Source organism: Phyllostomus discolor, chromosome 9 (genome assembly GCF_004126475.2).
Source record: "Phyllostomus discolor isolate MPI-MPIP mPhyDis1 chromosome 9, mPhyDis1.pri.v3, whole genome shotgun sequence".
NCBI lineage: Eukaryota > Metazoa > Chordata > Mammalia > Chiroptera > Phyllostomidae > Phyllostomus > Phyllostomus discolor.
The window spans coordinates 76,004,205-76,026,185 of record NC_040911.2 but is presented as its reverse complement, the minus strand read 5'-3'; the positions used below and the strand labels follow the sequence as shown (position 1 = coordinate 76,026,185).

Below are 21,981 nucleotides of genomic sequence, written 5' to 3'. Positions count from 1 at the left end.
ACTGCATCTATAGACTTACTCATATGTTATAACATTTCAGGACAGCTGGGTGAAGACGTTGACACAGTTTGTGATTCAACTAAAGTTGCTGAGCAGTACAATTTCATGTGCAGAGTCCTATGGCCTCATTCCCCCTGCCCCCAAAATAGTTTTCCAAACTCATCCTGTTATCATTTCTCACAAGAATAAATGATCTAATGACAGAGTAATTTTTTGGTTTTTCTTTAAGTATAAAATATTGGGTTGGCCAAAACTTCCATTACATTTTTTTCATGTAAAATTAAAGACACATTTTCCATTTTCACCAATAACTGTATTGAGTTAGATATTTTGAGTATGTTGGCTCTCTCCCACTATTGGCTACTAGTGGGTAGAGGCCAGGGGTGCTGCTAACCACCTTCCAATGCATGAGACCACCCCACAGCAAAAAATTATTTGGCCAAAATATCAATAGCACCAAGAAACTTTGCAAATGACTTTTGACACTTTCATAGCATCTTCTCCATACACTGCACGCATCTTGTTTTTGCAGTTTAGTAGAATTTTTACCATTCTTGAAATAATAAAGCATAATAAGATGGAAATGTTGCACATTTTCTTCCATTTTCAATATTAAAATGTCTGCACAGAACTTACCTATTTTGATAAGCTGTCACAATACAATCTAATAAAATTGTTTCAAATGAAGTTAAAGACAACTAAGCACTACTAGAGCCATCATTTGGAAAAAAATGTAATGGACTTTTTGGCCAACTCAATATTATCACATTCATTTCTTTTAGATAGAATTTTGGGTCTAATATGCAGCTGTACTCCTGATACTGAAGAGGTCTCTTTTTATCTGGCACGTTTGTCCCCCTATGTACTAGATTTCTCTTCAGAGGACACTAAATTACTGTGTGCAAACTTCTATAACTATATTGACTCAGCAAAGGGCCCCCAACCACCATCATCAAACACTTCTAAAGCTAAAGAGAGTAGTCTACTCTTTTCTTTTGCAAAACTGTAAAAATGGGACAGATCATAGTGTTGATGTAAGAGCTACCAAGTCATATATCCAACTAAAGTATCATTATACATATGCATATATATCCAAGTCCCCCCAACTCCCATCCTGAAGTATAAATTCAGGTACCAAGTCCTGCTTCCATTTCTGCCTATAAGCACTGTGTGATGTTATGAACTTCTGTTTCATCAATTCTAAGCAATAGACTAAGAACTCTGAGAAACTCTCCATCTCAACATCTTGGATTCTATAACAAACTAAGTAAAACTCTGAAAAAGTGTTATATCTTTAGCCTCAGGAAAGAAGTTTATTTTGTTTCTTCCTACTAGTTTATGTTAGAACAATGTGTTTAAATAGTTCTAATATTTATTTTATAGGTTTATGTATATGGGTATGTATACATATGATACTCTAAGTCTAAATTTATTAACTCCAGGACTCAATTTCTAATATTTAATTTTTAATTCAATGTTATAATTCTCTGTAAGAAAGAAAGGAGAGAAAGAAAGAAACATTCTGTTGATTGGGTCTTATTTAACATGACACTCTCAAAGATCCCAAAGGCCAAAACAGCTTTCATCTCCTTGTTTAATAGATTTAATTATGTTAAGAATCTTCCATCTGTAAAATTATTCTAACTACCTCAACTGCCCTTCAATGCATGAATCAAATTATTTATAATGTAAACTTTGGCGAGAAATGAGGTATATCAACCAACTACAATTCTACAATAAAATCTTAATTTAAGTCTCACAAAAAGGTAAAAAATAAAATTAAATAGCAGATGTCAATGTCCTCTTAATAACCAGGCACAGGAATCTCAGATTAGACCAAAAATATAGATAATACAGGTTTTTTACTGGTTTAAACTTTAATGAAAAGGTCATTGCTGATGCTCCTGTTGTATTTTTACAAGAGGACACAGAAGCTTGTTTAGTTTTTTGCAGTGGGGCTGCCACTGCTGAGATATAGGACTGGAGATGGAAAGTGGCTTCAAAGATGAGAGAAGGTGGAAAATAAATTTAGTTTGGGGTGTATTTTTAAGATATAACCCAGATGGAGACATATGGCACAAGTTGGAAATACATCTTTGATGCTAAAGGGAGAGTTTGGAGTTAAGAGACCCAGATTTGGTGATAACTATTGTCGAGATCATTGTGAGAGGCATGGGGCTGGATGCAGTTCTAGAGGGAAAGAGTAATTCCTGGGGGAAAGCAGAGAAAAATCTCCTTACAGAGAGTGAAGAAAACTACAAGGAAATGATGAGGAGGGAGAGAGTTAAGGAATGCAGAATCTTCAGAGATCAGGTGGACTGAAGATTAAAATTATTTTGTTGGACTTTTAGGGGTTTTTTTTTCACTTTCATTAAGAACTTTGCCGCTGGTAGAGTTCTGGGAGAAGAGAGAATGAGAAAAACCTTGCCCTAGGCTAAAGGAAGAATAGGATACATGAGCATTTCAAGGAAATTGGAGGAAAATGTCTTCAGAGACAGCAGCTGCTTGAGGGAAAAGGCAAGTGGTGGAGACCTAATGGTATTCTGTGGGCTGAGGAGAGAAGAAAGAAAGAAATACTTTGCACATACCAGTAAAATGGAGGGCTCATCTGGAGATGCAAAGTCCTGGGTCAGGTGGGAGGAGATGAGATTAAAGACTCACAGTTTGCAGTGAGCTTGGTGTTATAAATACATAAGCCTCAGGTGGGAGGGAGGGGGGCAGAGATGCAAGTTACAGATGGACTGCATTCTCTGTGAAGTAGAAGGCAGGACCATATGTAAAAAGCAACAGAGAAAATTAAAAGAGAAAAGACACACAATTGCTTAGAATTTCACAGTCCTCCTTACCTAAACTCTCTTCGTCTCTACTGACAAACACAGAAATACACTGAACAAATGTGTATTAAACTGAACTAAATGCAGTTTTATTTCAAATGAAAAGCATTTTCTTTATTTTAATATTGTACCCCTGTTGAATAGTTTCAGCAAGTCTTAATATTATTCACTTCATTTTTCATTGTATCTTCTGGCTTTCAAAATATCTATATCAAGTTGTAGCTTTAACTAAATATCATAATTCCTAGGTATTTTTCTTGTCTATATCCTATAATCATTATAAGAATTCATGCCTTTAATAAATTATTTGAGGAAAAGTTGTGAAACCTTCACCCATAATAATTAAACAACTTGAACCCATTTTTCTCCTTAAAGTTGGCAAATTAACATATTTGTATTATTTAAATTATCACTGTGTTAGTACAGTAGTAATTTGTATGATCACAAATGCAACAACAAAATGCAAACAGAAACAAAGTTTGATGACAAGTGACAGTGATCAAAGGATTTTGATGGTACAGCTTCTAAATGGCTGTGATAAAATGTGCTAGCTCAACCAAAAGCATCACAGTGTCTGTTTTGTCAACTTTTCAAGTTTATCAAATTCTTTTGCAGTCTCTCCACTTCACTCTGAGTGTGTTTTCCTGGAAAATGATCAAGTCTCCAAGTAAAGATAAAATTTATTCTCTCCAGATATGGAAATGTTGAAAATGTTTCATTGTGCAGAAAAAGGCTCCAAGACTAGGATGACATAAGATTAACATCTGAAGAGAATAAAATAAAAAGACCTGTGAGCCCTAGCCAGTGTGTCTCAGTTGGTTGGAGTGTCATCCCATAAACTGAAGGTTCTGGGTTTGACTCCAGGTCAGGGCACAAGTGCCTGGTTGCAGGTTGGGTCCCTGGATGGAGTGTGTACAAGGGGCAACTGATTGATGTTTCTCTCTCACATAAATGTTTCCCTCCCCTTCCCTCTCTCTAAAATCAGTAAGCATTTCCTTGGGTGAGGATTAAAAAAAAAAAGTACCTACAAGTTAGACAGAAAAGTGTTTGAATCAGTAAAAAGTAACTTTGAAAACTTGGAAATTAACAAAATTGGTTTATTTGATCATGACACACAAGAGTATATTCAGTATGTAAAACATTTAAACAACTATTAAAGTAGCATGTCTGTGGATGATGGTGTCAATATTTACAAAGGGCAACTTTCTAAGCAGCCTCCAAGTCAGGACAGTGTCCTAGAATGGGCTGACCCACACATCCCTGATCTACCCAACGTGCCTGTCAAACAGACTGATCAATGAATGAGAAGCACTAATCCATATGACTTCATTCTTCCCATCTGTCCATCCTCTATTTTTAGTATGTAGGCCTTTGTCCTGATGCTGGTTGTATCATGGCTGAATGTTTGCTGACCTGCTTCTGGGCACCATGGCCCTATTCCAGCAGGATGAAGGAAAGAGAAAGAAAAAAAAAAAAGGATTAGGGAGAATGTCCACTGAGTCCATCCTTTTAAAAGCTTTAAAAAATCTTTTCCAAATTCAAATTGCCATACCTAGTTGGAAGGGAGGCTAGGAAATTGAGTATTTGAGCTTTCCAACTTTGATGGAAGAGGCAGGCAAGGCAGAAGAAGATTGTGAGTGATGTTAGGATCTCAGCCCACATTATCTTCCCGCTGGGACACAGTAAGTGTTCAGTGAGCATCTACCTGCTGTGGAATGCATCTCCTCTCTGTGACACACACATGCCATTGTCATTCTAGCTCTAGCCACATCTCATTTTGTGTCTTGCACAAACACTTTCCCTTCTCTTGAAACCCTTCTCATTCTTAAGAAATATTTCTTAAAGTTACAGTATGACACACACACAGAAGTACACAAAATGTAACTGTACATCCTATTCAATTCTAATAAATTTAACACGCTCATGTAAAAAGAAACAGAATGTTGCCAAAACCATAGAAGCCCATTACATTTATATTATACCTTTATTTAATAGTATTCTACAATATACCTATATAATCTATATGTGGATATGGGGACTTGGTAATATATCCTATGGATAATGAATGACTGGTAAAAATCAGAAGACCTGGATTTTCAAAATACAGAGTATGTTTCAATATTTTTTAGTCTTTTGTGATCTATTAGACTTGGCCATTTGAAAAGTGCAAACAAGTTTTCTGCTGGGATTCCACCACACTATCAGTAAGATAGCTAAAGACAGACCCTGGTAATCCCAGATGAATTTAAGTTGCATCACACTGTGGGTTTTACATAGATTTTAAATAGGCTAATAGATACCTCTGAGGGGTATATACAAGTATTATTGAATCACTCATCATGCAGCTGCTGAAGGTGGCAGGGAAAAATTTTAAGGAAAAATAACTTTTTAAATGTTATTTATTTCTTTTTAGAAAGAGGGGAAGGGATGGAGAAAGAGAGAGAAGAAACAGCAATGTGCAAGAGAAACATTGATAAGTTGCTTCTTGCATGTCCCTAACTAGGGACCTGGCCTGAAACCAGGGCATGTGCCCTGACTGGGAATTGAACCAGCGACCTTTCAGTTTGCAGGATGACACTCAATCCACTGAGCCACACCAGTCAGGGTGGAAAGCATAATTTTTTTTAGTCGAAAAGAGCACTTATTGAGCCATAGTGATGTGTTAGCTTTATTAACAATGACTTGCAGTGAGTTCACATACATTACCATCAGTTTACTCTAACCACAAGCATGGATAAGGCACAATAAACAAGCCCCAGAAAGGAAAGCTACTTGCCTGACTTCATAAAGGTGGTTAGTCATCTGGCTCTGCATCTCTCAACTCTCCAAATTCTCCCCTTTCCTCTCTCTACCTCAGCCCTACAGTACCCCTCCTGTCCTCAGAAAGAACAAGCATGATCCCACCCCTGGGCCTTTGAACCGGCTGGATCCTCTGCCTAGATTGCTAATCCCCTCTGTTTCTACACAGCTCTCTGTCTGTCTCTTACTTTCTTCAGATCTCTGATTTTTACTTCTATTCTAGTATAGCTTCAGTCTTCCCTGAATATTCTCTGTATGCTTGCTTGTTAGTTTAAATTTTTGAGGGTGAGGAGAATTAAAGTATGAATGCAGTCCTTTAGGAGAATTAACGTATGAATGCAGTCCCTTGGAAGTTACTTAAACACGTCTCAGTTTCTACATCTATAAAAAAACTAACACTCTGCATGGTTATGAAAGGGATTTGCCTATATATGTAAGCATGTGTGTGTACATTTACAGTGGTGAGCTAGTATATGTGTAACAGCTGGCTCTCCTACCCCCCAAAAAAGTTCCTGATGTTGCTAAAATAGATTTGAGACCAGATGTGCCATGATACAACATCATATAGTATTTCCTCATACATACAATAGATGTAAATAAACACAAGAGCATAGATAATAGTAAAATGTAGTAAAGTAATATGGAACTGGTGAGTTTTGAGTGTGCTGCCTTTTAACATGAAATTGTTTAGTTGTATGCATACATGATTTTTAATAATGGCTGAGATAAATCAAAGCCCACACCTTTTACTGGAAAGAAAACTACAATATATGCTTTGTTTTCACTAAACAAACATAAATTAAAGAAGCATCGACTCCACTGAATGTGATCATATACCAGTAATGGCTAATAGATTCGGTTACAGGGCTGTATCAACTACTTTAATGCTAGTACACAGAAACTCTGAGATGAATCAAACTAAGGGTTACAAAGGAGTGCCAATCAAGCATCCACAAACAATGTGTCTCCAGCAAAAAGGCAAAGATCTATCGCTGGTGAGCATTTTGTCACAATAGACACCTGGTCTCCTTACTGAAACTTCACCCTGAAAGATTTCCAAAAATCTTGTCAGGAGACATCCTCTAGTCACTAGTAACCCAGACAAGCTTTAAATCAAGATCAGGGTAAAATCCTTCTACACCACCACCCAAATCCTAAACTGCTAACCCACTTTCATGGTATTAAAAATCCCAAGGGGGGAAAATATGATCAAAACACAAGTGTTAGCTTCAATATGAGAATTAAAAGAAGGAGAAGTGTCTTCTGTCCAAAGGTATTGTCTGGCAGATGCAGTGCAGAGAGAATCTGGTTATCACTTTGCAAAAATAAAGGTGTCACACAAAGCACTTTGTCTTCTCTTATATTCTGCTCATTATCTGAGCCACTGCCATGCTTTCACCTTCACTGAAAGTAGCTGTTGGTCAATTTATGCATACCGCTATCCATCACTGCAAGTCCCCCCTCTTTTCTTCTCGTGGTACATATCAAAGAGGCCCCAAGATTCAGCTTCCTTCTAGAGTTATCCTATTACCACGAGCAGAGAGAAGAGCAGTTAAACCAGAGGGGTAACTCACTTGAGACAGCCAGCCAGCCAGTAAAGGGACACAGCTCTGCTGTGACTCTCAGGTCTTAGAGCTTTTAATAACCATCAAAAACTAACATGTACAAGGATATGTAGGTGAATAAAGACTTAAACTCAGTCCTCAGAATTTTCTTGATCTGTTCACAAAGATGCCTATACTAGGACGTGACCCCTGGAATGGAATGCACCTAATAGAAGGCCACTGAAGGCCTTAAGAGCGTTTTTAGCCTAGTGTATTAGAAGCCCTCAGCATGCCATCTCAGGTGAATGCATAAATTTGTAGAAGTAGGTGCTGACTGCCATGAAAGCAAAGTCTTGGTTACTCAAGTACATCTAAACATTTCCATAAAAATCTCTGCTTGGTGTGCTTTCTTTTCCATAAAAATCTCTGCTTGGTGTGTCTTTATGACACACAAGTATATCTGAATATTTCTGTAAAATCTCTACTTGGTGTGCTGTCCTTCTTCTTTATGCAACACTATATGTGTTGAAAGTTATGCCTAATTCACAACTCTTAGTCTAAGCAGGTGTCATTTTTGCTTCATCTTGCTGGCAAGGCTGCAGTTCTTGGGGACAGATGGCTATCAAAATGCTCTGCCATTGGCAATATGCACCAGATGCCTTTGCAATTCAAAGTGAAATACTAGGCTCTTAAAGGTGTGAGCATTTATATTCTAAGTTTAAAAAGTCACTTAACTTCTATGTCTTCCACTAGGAAGGAAAACAATTCCACTAAGCTATTGTAAAGTTTTACTCTTGTTGTCATTAGGAATTAGTATTCAAGGTCACTTCAAGATCACCACAGGCTTGACTAGGACTAGGCTTCCTTGAGCTCAAGGTGCCCTAGGCTCAAGAGCACAGCAGGCTTCCTTGGACTAGGAAGGGTTCACGACATTGCTGGCATCATGCCTGAACCCCCTTTCCTGGTCTCTATGGTAGTGAGTGGAAGAGTGGAAAGACCTGGATTCCTGTGGAAAACCAAGGAACTCTCTCTTGAATATCTTGCTGAGTCCCCAGCACAGGCTAAAATAAAACATCCCCCTCTCCCTTAATCTCCAGAGACAGTTGCAAAGTCATTGCTGAGGACCAGATGGACTAGTATCAGTCAAAAATTGCCCCAGGAACAATACCAATAAAACTAAGGGGCTGTTTTCCCCACAATTCTAACCACGTGGGTTTGCATAAAGATGCTGATGAAAATCAGGAATGGGCAGGGGGAATGGTGGTGTTCTCTCTATACCCAAGATGCAAGCAAAAGAAGAAGCATCAGCTTGAAGAAGTTGAGGAGGGAGCTGTCAGAGAACTGAACATAAGGAACTTCCTCCTCCAGCACAGTTTTCTACTCCAAACCCAGCAGCAAACCCAGGACAGGTGAAAGAGTCTGCCTTTTGCTGGGGCAAAAAAAACTGTGCCACTTCCCACCCCCAAACTTTCTCTACTTGTTCTGCTACTATGTTTGAAATTTCTATGATCAACTGTTTTGGCACAAAGCTTTGAGAATCAAGGTGAAGATAAAAACCATATCATGACATTATTAAACCACACATCTCATATAAAACAAATAATCAAATTTGTTTGCTTGTCACAGAGCAAATGGTGCAAAAGAGCCCCCAAGGGGAATAAGTCTTTATTTTGAGGTGAAGCGTGGGCAGGGAAAGAAAGGGGAGAGAGAAACCTATTCCAGGGTATGAGGGAGTGGGAGGACAGAAGGTTCGGGTGGGAACCTTACATAAGGGGAGAGGGGTGGCTAAAATAAGCCACCTATGAAGAATTCTAGTATTTTATAGTCTAATCTTGATTAAAAGAAGAGGGAAAGAGGAGAGACTACCTCTGAAAATAAACTCCTAATTCAAAATAGGTCTCAGATCTAATCAAAGCTAACAGAAAAAGAAAAAAAAATAATGTGCCTAACCACTTAACAAAGGATAGTGCCACCAGCTGCAGCTACCAAGGGGCAGCTTCCAAGTGGGTGCGTACTGCTACAAAGATAAAGGGCAAGTCCCTGGCACCGACACACCCAGTTTCCTTTTATGTCATAGATTGAGTTTTTGGTGTTTTCCAAAACCCCACCTGTTCATCACTCCACTCCCTCTACCCCCTTTTATCATCAAACTCCACAAAAGGAGAGCTCTCACTGGGGACACACTCTGTTTCACCTACTCCCACTGCCCCTTGATATTTCTCTTACAAGAGGGTTGATTTTGATTCCCTATTGACCAAAAGCAGTGGGGTCTGTCCCCATTCCCCTGGCTTCTCTGGGGCACTGGGAATGGGTGGGATGCATTTGAGAAGTCTTGTTTTTGCTCCTCCCTCTCAGATATCAATTTTCAGGCCCATTTCATTTACATGATAGTAAGATCCAACATTCAGCATCATTCCCTCCGCTTTTTATTCTCACTGTATTGTGTTCATTCACTGCTGTGAGCCAAAAGTCACCTGTTAGAAAAAACAACTTAACCTGTAGTCCAGATGTCACCTCTAAGCCTTAGACATATACTCCAAGACATAGGATCCTAGACATAAGCTTCCTGGGCAGATCCGCCTGTGTGCCTTCAGGTACTCACAGTCCAACACCTTCTGCAACTGAACTCCAACACCTTCCACAACTGAACTCCTTGTATGTCCTTGCTCTGTCTTCTCTTCCATTTGGAATTTTGGTGAATGACCCATGCCACTCACCCAGTCACCTAAAGCAGAACCTTGGGAATAATTTTGCACTGACACAAGTCAACAAGGCAGGTGTGTGCTCCATTTATATCCTCTATCTACACACACACACACACACACACACACACACACACACAGGACTTCCAAATACTAGTCCCTAGCTCTCCCTGGCCATGCAGTCTCTCTTTGCCCACCTATGCAGCAGGCTGGGCATGGACCTGACTCTCACTGAAAGCAGTTCAACATTCAGAGAGTAGGCTGAGCAGGCACAAACAATTCGCCAATCCTTTTAGGAAATACAATCCTTTTAAAAACTATTTTTGAAAGTACAACTTCAAACCAGATACTGGGGCCTAAACCAAACAACTCTTATAATCACTTTGCATAAATCTGCTCTTTATCCAAGGCCTGTGGGCTGGTGATAAAGCAAACAAAGAGCCCTTTCAAAGGCATTTTGTGGGTGAGGCATGGGCCTTATAAAAGCAATTTCGCTAGGCACCTCTCCCTATTGACTGGGTTGCACCTTCATGGCTTTGCTCAAACTGCTGGCTGTAGCTGGAATGGCTTCTCCCCAGGTCTTTGGAAGGCTCTGTCTTAGAGAACTTGACCCAGCTGTGCTTCCTCTACTTAGTATTTCTTAAACATGAACCCCATATGCGCATGTACAAATTTATTTCTTTAAAAAGGTTTCACGCAGATTGTCTAATAACTTAATCATTAAATAGGTAGACCTTTAACATTGTGACCAGATTTTGGGCTGTTAAAAGCAATGTTCTAATAAACATTACTCAACCTCCCAACAAAAACTTAATTGAGCACCCATGTGCCATGCAGTGAGCTAGATTCTGGAAATTTAGAAGTTAACAGTTGAGATCTCTGATTCCAGAGTTTAGAGCTACTAGAAGAGTCTAATACATTAGAAAACAAAAGTGAACAAGTCTCTTCAAATTTTAATTTGTACTATGAGAGAAGAAAACAAGGAAGTGACTTATATCACTCTGAGGAGGTGACCAATAAGATGGGACTCAAAGAATGAAAATGAAACAGGTTCAAAGGTATGGGGCATGTAAGCAGAAGCAATAGCTAATGCAAAGGTCCTTGTGGGAAATCTTGTTTTTAGGAAACTGAAAGACAATGAGTATTGCTACAGAACAGGTAGTGTAGACCAAAACTAAGCTGAAGAGGCAGAAGTTGGATGGATCTTACAGGAAGCTAAATAAAAATTTTATTTAAATTTTATTCCAAATGTGACAGAAACCTACCAAAGAGTGGTGAGGGAGTGACATGATCTCATCTGCATTTTTAAGAGATCCTTCTTTCTAGTTGCTTTGAAGGAAAGAGGACTTGTTGAGGGTTATTAGAGGGTACAGAAAAGAGATACTAGTAAGCTTGGTCTAGAGTCAGGGGAATGGCAATGGAAAGGCAAGGGAAAATTAAAGAATAAAGTAAAAATTTGGTGGTGGATTAGATATAGCAGATAGGATGGGGGATTGTCAAAGAACTCCTGCTGGACTGTGAGCAACTGGGTGATACCTTTGTTCTAAAACAGGGAAAAATGGTAGAGGTATAGGGTAGGGAAATCTAGAGTTCCATTTTGAATATATCAATTTCTAGTGCTTATTAGACAAGCAAGTAAAGATGCCAATTCGGTGTATGTGAGAGTCTGGATTTCAGAATAAAGGTCTGTTCTCCATGTAAAATAAAAGATTCATCTGTTTATGAATGGCTGAGTATCATCCAAAGAGAGAGGCATAAGGCTACAAAGGAAAAGTGGGGTGAGAGAAGATAAGTCATGCACACAAGCTGCAGAGGTCATTTTAAGGTGGTTGTCCCAGCAAAGGTGGCTGTGCAGAGGTTAACTGGGTCAATGTTACACAGAAGAGGACTAAGTTCTGCTGGACTGAGAGGGTGGAACATGACAGGAAAATCCATTTCAGTGGCATTTGGGGGCAAAACCAGGCTGGAATACATTTACCAGTTTTTGGAATGTAGGGAGAAGTATATGAGGACAATTCTTAGAGGTTTCACTTTAAAAATCTACAGAAAAGTAGAGTAATTATAGGAGTTGTAAAGTCAAAATTGACTCCTAGTTTTTTGCTACATGTACAACTTTAACATGGGAAATCCTGCAGCATGTTTGTGCATTAACGGGAGTAATCCAGTAATGGCAAGGGGGGAATAAAAAAAAACAAACAGGATCTGGAAAAGGTTAGAAAGTGAAGGATGTAAAGTATAGGATTTGTCTCTAACTTCCCCCAGGGAGAGGAGGGATAAAGGAGAAAATGGGATTCAGACACAGCTGCTTTGTAGATCTGCAATAAATTGCCAGGAATTTTCCCTGTGGCAGTTGCTGTTTTCTCAAGAAAGCGGGAGAACAGCCATCAGTCAAACTGTGCATACCGTACTTAGGTGTCTCTGAGAAGAAGAGGTAAGTCTGAAGAGGAAAACCAAGATGTACAATTCTCTGTAGACAATGAAAAAGGAAGTTAGCTAGAATTTCCAGGTAGTGTTTTACTTCCATTTAAAGTTGGGGCTCATAAATATATAGTGACATCAATCTGCCAGCTGTGATTCTCTCAGGTTCATTCAGGACTGTGGTTCTCAAAGCAGACCAGCCCATCAGCCTCACCTGATTACTTACTAAAAATGAAAATTCTCAGCCCCACCCCACAGCTACTTGTATCAGAATGGTTGGTGGATGGGGCCCAGCCCAGTGATCTGTTTGAATATGCCCTTAGGTGATTCTGATGCAGTGGAGTTTGAGAACCACTCACTACTAGAGATTTGGGGGGGGGATTTATTTGTTTTTGACATGCAAATATGTAAAGGAGGGAAAGAAAGCAAAAGAATTAAAATGACTCTGCAAGAGAGTGATTATACTCACAATTCTTGGGACAGTAACTAGATAAGCAGTGAAGATATCCTTTATAGATACCTAGAAATGTACATTTTAAAAGCTGTTCTTAAATGAAGGATGTGCATCTTTTAAATTTTGGTACATATTGCACAATGACCCTCCAAAAATTTCACATATCTGTCCACTGGGCAAATGAAAGACAAATGCACTGTATGCCTGTCGAACAATTTTTTTCATTGTTGTCCATTTACTAGGTGAAAAATGTTATCTTTTGGTTGTTTTTGTCTTGTTTCCTTGCTTATCTTTTACTCCACTCAGGTACCCCAAAATGAAATGTACCAGAACAGCATGGGGAACCTCACGACATATGAGAAAAGGAGCCAGAGTAACAGAGGAACTCAAAGGTTAAAGATTTTAGCCTTTGCTGTAGTTGATAGGCTTAAGTGACGAATGCATGTGGAAAGCTGTTATTCCAGGCACTGGAATACATGACCATGTGTTCCAGGAGGTTGACAAGCAATTCAACCTTTGTGCTCCAGAGGGTCTGAAAGCAATGGAGACAGTGTCTGAGCCATTGTTTTCCAGGGAGGGAACCTAGCAAAGCAGATAAAGAATTGTTGATCAAAACATATACTAGGAAAAGCGCCTCTGGACTGCAACTCTTATCCAATTAACCGTTTTTCCAAACCCCTTACCTACCCTTTCTTCTCCTTATAAAAAGGTAGGCTCAAAATGAGATGTTAAGATGGTTTTTGAGGGTACAGAATCCACCATCTTCTCAGATCACTGACCACCTGAATGACATGCCCATAAAAATCCAATCCTCGTCTCTGCTTATTTGTCCTGGTAGTGACAGGCAGCATGAACACAGACTTTCCCAGTTTCGGGAGTTTTAATTAGAATATGCAGTAAATCCAGAGTATGATATGGTTCTGTTAATATGGATGTGTGCCCCATTTAACTGCAGTGGCATTCCCATTCATTTCTGTCCTATGAAGATTCTTATGGGTGTTTTATTTGTTCTGGATATCACATCTTGAGAGAGACTTATAATGATAAAGTACCTTCCAGAGACCACCAAACATGAGGTATACTTAAATATTTTGTAAATATCTGGCCTAAAATAGAGTCTTATATGGAGGGAAGAGAATGGAGAGATACAGACAGACAGACACTAAAATGGCATCATAAAAAAGCATGTTATAGCCCTGGGTGGTGTAGCTCAGTGGATGGAATGTGGGCCTGCAAACCAAAGGGTCACTGGTTCAATTCCCAGTCAGGACATCTGCCTGGGTTGCTGGCCATGGCCCCAGTAGGGGGTGCATGAAAGGCAACCATACATTGATGTTTCTCTCCCTTTCTTTTCCCTTCCTTCCGCTCCCTCTAAAAATAAATAAATAAAATCTTAAAAAAAGAAGCATGTTATAAATGAGAAAAGGGGTTAAATGGAAAATAACCTCACTGGGTGATCTGATCATAAATTCCTAACTGGGCAGGTCATGTTGAGTATTCATGCCCCAGGCATACAACTTTTTAGTAAAATGTTTGAGTTTGCCTTAAACAAACCCTGTCTATTGTTTCTGTGCATCTAAATGAATATACTGTATTTTTCGGACTATAAGACATACTCCCCCCCAACCAATTTGGGAGGAAAATGGGGGTGTGTCTTATAGTCTGAATGTAGCTTACCTGGCTTGCTGTGTGGGGGCGGGGGCGGTGGTGGAGCGGGGTCACCAGCGATCAAATATTTTACCACATTTTTTGCTTCAAAAAATTTTTTTCCTATTTTCCTCCTCTAAAACCTGGGTGTGTCTTATGGTCCTAAAAATATGGTACCTTTGAAATAAACTAATCACCCTCAAGGGAGCACATAACCTTGTTAACTTTTGTGTATTCAGATCCCCACCTTGCTCTTTCCCAGCTCCACGTGATTTCTTACTTCCCTCCTCAATCTCAAATGCATAAAAGAAATTGCAAAACTTATTCTTCAGAGCATTTGAGATCTTGCTCCCCAGCATAGGTTGTCAGTTTGGCTCAAATAAACTCTTATAAAAATTCTTCACAGGTTTGGACCTTTCTTATATTGACAGAGTAAATAATTGACAAGTGAAAGCCAGTGTAGACTTCATCATCATAAATCTTTTAAAAGATTCAAGGATAGAATTTATGAGGAGACAGCTTTTATTACAATCTATAAGAATACTTCCTAATAAAATAGAACCATCTTCTCTGATCCTCTGGCTTTGAGGCATTTGCTAAGAGCTAAAACAAGAATCTTTACCTTCTCCTCTAACTTGGAGATTCATGGAAGGTGGTGAATGTGATTTTCAAAGAGATAAGAGAAAAGATATGGTGAGTTTACTTACGTTTCTGACATAGCTTGTTTTCCAACCAAATTATCTGAGTTTCTCAGTTAGCTATAAGCATGAAGTAAAAGGTCCTTTCATTTTTTTAAACTTTAAGTTTATTATCCAACCATTAAAAAAAGCCCTTACATTTAAATTCACAACTGTTTGTCACAAAGTTTAACATCCATTTGAACTTCATGCCTATGGAATGGCAAGAGGAATGTACTCAGAGACCTTCTACTTTCCAATATACTGGCAGTAAGACCAGTTTTGACAGGATAATAAATAGGGTCAGCAAGTAAGAAATAAATGTGTAATACCAGATCGAGGGGTTGAATTATAATGATGCAGGTCATTGTGGTGCTTTAGGTACATTTATTTCCAACATCTCTGTGCCTGATGAAATGACTGATTATGGCCTAACAACCTTTGCTATCTTCACAGTCTACTTTCTAAGAAGTAAATCTAAATCACAAATGTCAACTTACTGCCAACCTGCTCTCTTCCTCCACTAAGAAGTTAGCAATTTTACTTTATTCGCCCAGCTCCAGAAGGACAGTGACCACTGGAAGAGGCAAAAGACATTGCAGAAGCTAACCAGTGAGAGAAATGAATATAAAGACACATTCTGAAAATTCCAAGACTACAGAAGAGTTTGAAAAGTCTTCTAACAGTAGTACGGTTAGGCAAGAGGGAGATGTCTAATTAACCAGTTTAATCTTATAAACTTTTACTTTTACAGTCAGATAAGGAAACAGTAAGGAAAAAAGTCCCAAACAGAGCCTTCCTCCTTTAATATCACTCTTGTCCCTGTGGGAAAACAGATCATGGAAACCTTAAATATAACCCCTGTCAAGGAGGTTTTCAGGTCATGGCTGAGAATAACTTAGTGGGTCAGTCTTCGCTTCACTGCAACCTGCACAAAGAAAAGGGACAGTAACATGAAACACTGACTCCCCATGAGGGAAAAGAGGACACACACCCTCACCCAGCTAATTCTTTCTTGTTCATGCAAAGTCTTAAATTTTCAAACTCTGCTCGATATATACGTTAATGTCAATCTTAAAAATTTTGATTTGCTGAAAGTAAAAAGAACTCAGTGCATACTCTAGTATCTTACAACAATATCCTATATTCTGAATGAAGATTTTCCTATTCTGTACTTAAAGTAGCAAATTTTTAGACAAAATTTCTTGGAGTCTTAATCACTGGATTTCTTAATCACTTCAGAAAGCATCTGTGAAACTCGACTGTCTAAGAACTGATATAGATTTTTTTAAAAACTATGTGTGTGTGGCCCTGGCCAGTGTGGCTCAGTTGGTTGAGCATCACCCACAAACTGAAAGATCACCAGTTTGATTCCAGGTCAGGGCACATGCCTGGGTTGTGGGTTTGGACCCTGGTCAGGGCACATATGGAAGGCAACCAATTGATGTCTCTCTCTCACATCGATGTTTCTCTACCTCTCTCTCTCATCTTCCCTTCACCTCTCTTTCTCAAAAAAACAAAACAAAACAAAACCACCAAAACAGTGTACATGAATACATATAACATATACACCCAAACTATTTCTGCCAGCTGGGAAAAAATAAAATTTTTCTTTTCTCTATCCCTGCTATAATATCAAATATATTTTAATTAAATGTGATAATGGCAAGATTTATAATCCAACATTTGAATACAATAAAATCTTATTATTTCAGACTAGTTGTAGGAGAGGCCAGTATGGCAGGGGTGTCAAACTCATTTTCACTAAGGGTCACATCAGCCTCGCAGTTGCCTTCAAAGGGCCAAATGTAATTTTAGGACTGTATAAATGTAACTACTCCTTAATAGTTAAGCAACAGCTTGGCACTGCAACCAGGAAGAAACAAGGTGCTGGGCTGGATACAACAAGGTGGAGGGCTGTATTTGGCTCATGAGCCTTGTGTTTGCCACCTGTGAATTAAAGTATCTCAATTCTGAATAGCATGAGGTAAATTAGAGTTAATCCCACACTTAAAATTAACTCAAACTGAAGGTCACCAAAATACCATGAAGAAGGAGGGTCCAAGGCAAACGTTTTGTGTTGCTCCTTTATGAGGAAGTGCCACCTCAGCAAGGAAGAGTGAGGGATGTGGGAGCTAAAACAAAGGAGCAAAAAGAGCCAATGCAAAAATGTCCCCCAAACTGGGAAATGTGTACGTATTCACAAAGATATAAGATATATGCACCCCTGTGTTCATTGCAGCCTTATTCACTGTGGCTGAGACACAGAAGCAACCAAAGTGTTCTTGGAGAGATGACTGGATAGAGAAGATGTGGTACATATAGACTATGGAATACTACTCAGCCATAAGAAAAAAAATGAAATACAGTCATTTGTGAATGTACCTTGTGATAGACCTTGAGAATATTATGCTAAGTGAAATCAGTCAGCCAGAAAAAGCTATGAGCCATATGATTTCACTCATATGTGGGTTATAAAACTGAAACTCATGGACATAGACAGCAATGTGGTAGTTACCAGAGGGAAGAGGATAGGGGAATGGGGGGAGGAAGGGGCCTAATATGTGGTGACAGAAAATGGTTTGACCTTAAGCTGTAGACACATAATGCAACATATAGATCTAGAATCATAGAAATGTAACTTAAGACATATATGATCCTATTATCCAATGTCACCACAATAAATTTAATTTTCAAAAATGCTTACAGAGCTTGTCACCACTAGGATGACCGATTTCTTTTAATCTTGTGGGGTCATTCTCTGAGAAACCATAAGAAATGCATCTTAGGACAGTTGGACTACCAAAAGAATGCTTTAACTGTCACTTGCTTCCCATCAGCCAATGATCAGCCCTAGAGGACACTAATTTCTCCTGTCTCTGGGTGTGTGGTCAGCAGGGTCTCACAGGGTCCCAGTGCTTTTTGGATATAAAGAAAGAAGGCAACATGCATATGGTTCATGCACACTGTGAGGTGAGGCCAGGCTGAACTTGTGAGATGATGGTTGGAGGCCAGAATGAGCTGGCAGTCACTGCAGTGACTGGAAGAGACAAGAGAGGCCAAGGGGGACCTGCAGTGTCCTATAAACAAGGCTTAATGCAGGCCTCGCTGTGGACACCAGGGAAGGAGCTGGTGTACACATGTATCTTCCATGTGCATTGTTAGAGTATGAAAGGGTAACCAAGACATTAGTGACATTGGTTTCATTTGGGGAGGAGTAACTTCATAAATTGGAGCAGACAAAGAAGCCTTAACTGCACACTATTTTGTGTTTTGATTTTTGCACCATATAAATGTTTCCTATGCAAAAATTAAATAATTTCATACATTTAAAATTCTGAAAAGGAAATTGATTTAAAAAATATTTTTAAATCCTAAGAGAAAATATATAAATTTGGAATGCAGAGAAACTGGGAGTTGGACAGGGGTAGAAAAATTAAGCGATAATATAATTGATTGAAATTTCCATTTTTTTCAGGGTAGGGGTTGAAGAGATTCTGCATCAGTTTAGAAACAGGTGTGTCAAAATGCAATTTTAAGGAAGTGGTAACCAACAAAAGCAATGGTACTGGCAGGGGAGTTAATTTTCATTTTATTCTCTTATGGAACATTTGCTATTTTAAATATGTGCATGGACTACTCTTACTCATACTGGAAACACTATTTATTAAAAATTAATATATAAGTTTCAATCCATGCTTCAAAAACAAGCTAACTACAGAGCCACTAAGGTGTTGTGCCAAGAAGATTTTGTATCAGAAGATCCCCGCTAACCCTAAGACACTATTAGTTAAGGTTCCTGAAACAATTTAGAGAACAATGAAGGACAAAGACAAACAAAAAAGTCAGGCGCTCCTAACTTAGAACATTGTCACTGTTCTGAAAGCAAACACTGTACAAGAAATGCTCATTTTAAAAATGTGGGTTTACTAGAAATTGACATAGAGAATTAACAGCTCCAGTTGCCTGAAACTACAAAACTCCTTTACTGGAAAATCAATAACCACTTAGGACACCAAGCCAGGATAGCACGGAATGATATGCAAGGGCACAGCCTAGCACACACCGAGGGCTGGGAAGTATAAACCTCGACAAAGTGCTTAAGCAACAGCAGCTTTCCTGAGAGAGGAAATGGATAAATGCTCTTCCTGTGAAAATGGAGATATTCCACAGCCAAACACTTTGGATGACTGAACCACAAATGGTAAGAAAAGGAAAAAAAAATAGGAAGATTCTAGGAATAATACATTATCCTTCAAAATAGACCATTTCTGAAATAAAGGCAGATCAAGTGAATATTGGAAAAGCTGATGTAATCTAGCATCTGTGATTTATCTCAATGAATTTTTAGGCAAACCATGATGTAATTCTAGATCTGCATTAAAGTACCACTCATAAGAGAAAAGCAACCTGCCAATAGACATCTTCTTGGAAGAAGTAGAATTAAAATAAATGGAAACATTATAGTTAGAGTAAGTTGTTCAGGAACCAGTAAGTCCCTTTCTTAATTAAGCATTCCTTACTCCACCTGTCTTTTCCTGTGCAGCCCAGAATTAAAATCTTGAAGCCTTTCAAAAACCGTCCCTCAAATCTGACATATAAGGGCACTATATACCAACTGGATCAGTTCCTTGTCTTGGTAGTACTGAAGTAAATAAAGGGAAAGACTGATATGGAAAAGAATTTATATATACAATTAAGCCTAACAGTGTGTCCAGAGTCCCACCTGGGCCACAGCTACTATGGAAGACCCCCTAGCCCTTTGCCACTAACATGTATGGTCTGCCACCAGCAGTGTCACCACCATCAGGGAACTTAGAAATGCAGGTCTCGGACCCCAAGCCAGACCTGCTGCATCAAAATTTTTATTTAACAAGAGCCCTAGTGAAGCATATGCTGACAGAGGTTTGTGAAGCACCATCTTGACCACAGAGTTACCTGGTGGTGCTTGGACAGGGTGGGGCAAAAATAGGTTTACAGTTGTGACTACACAAAACACAGTTTATTCTCTATTATTATTGTGTTATTTTCCATACGAACACCCATAAATCTACACTTGCCCTACCCTGTATAAATATAGATTTCCAAGCGTCTTCTTAAGGCTTACTGAATCTCAGGGATTGGCCATGTAGATACACTAAGCAAGCATTTCAGGTAATTTTTCAAATCTATTTTTTTTCCCGTGATCGCTCATGTTTTAGCTGTCATCTAAGAAACTGTTGCCAAATAATCTGAGGTCATACAGATTTTCCCTGTCTTGATATGTCTCTTATATTTTTCATTGAGGCATGATTGGCACACAGAAAAGGCTGTACATATTTAATGTACACATCTTGATGATTTTGAAGATAAGTATGTACCTGTGAAACTCCATCACTATATACAATACCATAACTTTAACCATCACCTCTAAAAGTGTCCTCCCCCTCTTTTTCTTGAAAATAACATTTAACATAACATCTATCATCTTAAATTCTCAAGTATATACAATATAGCAGTGTTCACTCTATGTACCATGAGGTGCAATATATCCCCAGAACTTATACTTCTTGCATAAGTGAAAATACCCTTTAGCCAACACCTCTCTGACTCCCCCTCCTCTTCACTACTTTAAATTCTTGTGTCTGGCTTATTTCACTTAGCATCATGTCTTCCAAGTTTATATATGTTGTAGCAAATGGCAGGATTTCCTGCTCTTTTAAGGTGGAATAATATTCCATTGCATGTATATACCATATCCTCTTTATCCATTCATCTGTTGATGGACATTTAAGTTTCCATGTATTTTGCTATTGTGAATAATGTTGCAATTAACACAGTAGTGTAGTTCTAACACAGGAGTGTAGTCTGTCTTTGAGATCCTGATTTCAATATTTTTGAGCATATATGCAAAAAGGTGCTAAGACATTGCAATGGGGAAAGAATAGTATTGGGTTGGCCAAAAAGTCAATTATGTTGTTTCTATATGATGGCTCTAGTAGTGCTTAGTTGTCGTTAACTTCATTTGAAACAATTTAGTTAGATTGTATTATGACAGCTGTCATATCAGCATGCATTTAAAAAAACTTATAAAAATTGGTGAATTTATGTGCAGCCATTTTAATACTGAAGACAGAAGAAGATATGCAGTTTTCTTGGTGTATTAAGCTTTATTATTTCACAAAAGGTAAAAATACAACTGAGATGCAAAAAAAGATTTGTGCAGTGTTTGAAAAAAGTGCTGTGACTGATCGAACATGTCAAAAGTGGTTTGCAACATTTCTTGGTACTATTGATGTTTTGGCCAAATAATTCTTTGCTGTGGAGCTTACACATTGGAAGATGTTCAGCAGCAGTCCTGGCCTCTACCCACTAGAAGACAACAGCAGGAGGTAGCCAACATACTCAAAATATCTAAATCAATGAAGTTATTGGTGGAAAATGAAAAGTGTGTCTTATTTTATGGAAAAAACATAATGGACTTTTTGGCCAACCCAATATTTTCAAAAAATGATGTCAGACAACTAGATATCCACATGCAAAAGAGTGAATTTGACCCCTCATCACCTCTCATCATATACAAAATTTAACTAAAAATGGATCAAATACCTAAATGTAAGAACTAAAATGATACAACTCTTGGAAGAAAACAGACAGGGTGAATCTGCATGACCTCAGATTATTTGGCAATAGTTTCTTAGATGACAGTTAAAACATGAGCAATCTCAGGGAAGAAAAAAATAGATAAATCTGACTTCATCAGAATTAAAACTTTTGTACAAGGACACTATAAGAGAGTGAAAAGATGATCTGTAGAGTGAGAGAAAATGCTTGCTAATCACATATCTGACGATGGTCTAGGATCCAGAATATATATATGTATATTAAAAAATTCATAATTTTTATTTTTAAAATAAATGAGTTATA

At 38.5% G+C, this 21,981-nt stretch overlaps 1 protein-coding gene across 4 annotated transcripts in view; it reads right to left on the bottom strand.

Annotated features, from left to right (window-relative positions):
• The window catches only part of PAK5 (p21 (RAC1) activated kinase 5), a 274,928-nt gene that overhangs the window by 222,220 nt on the left and 30,727 nt on the right, over positions 1-21,981 (bottom strand). For 2 of the 4 annotated variants that reach the window (XM_036010102.1, XM_036010101.1), the window contains exon 1: positions 2,589-3,613. The exons of the other annotated variants lie outside the window; for them this stretch is intronic. The gene's annotated coding sequence lies outside the window, so the exon portion shown is untranslated. Of the gene's footprint in view, positions 1-2,588; positions 3,614-21,981 lie in introns of those variants that run through there. 4 annotated transcript variants of the gene reach the window in all.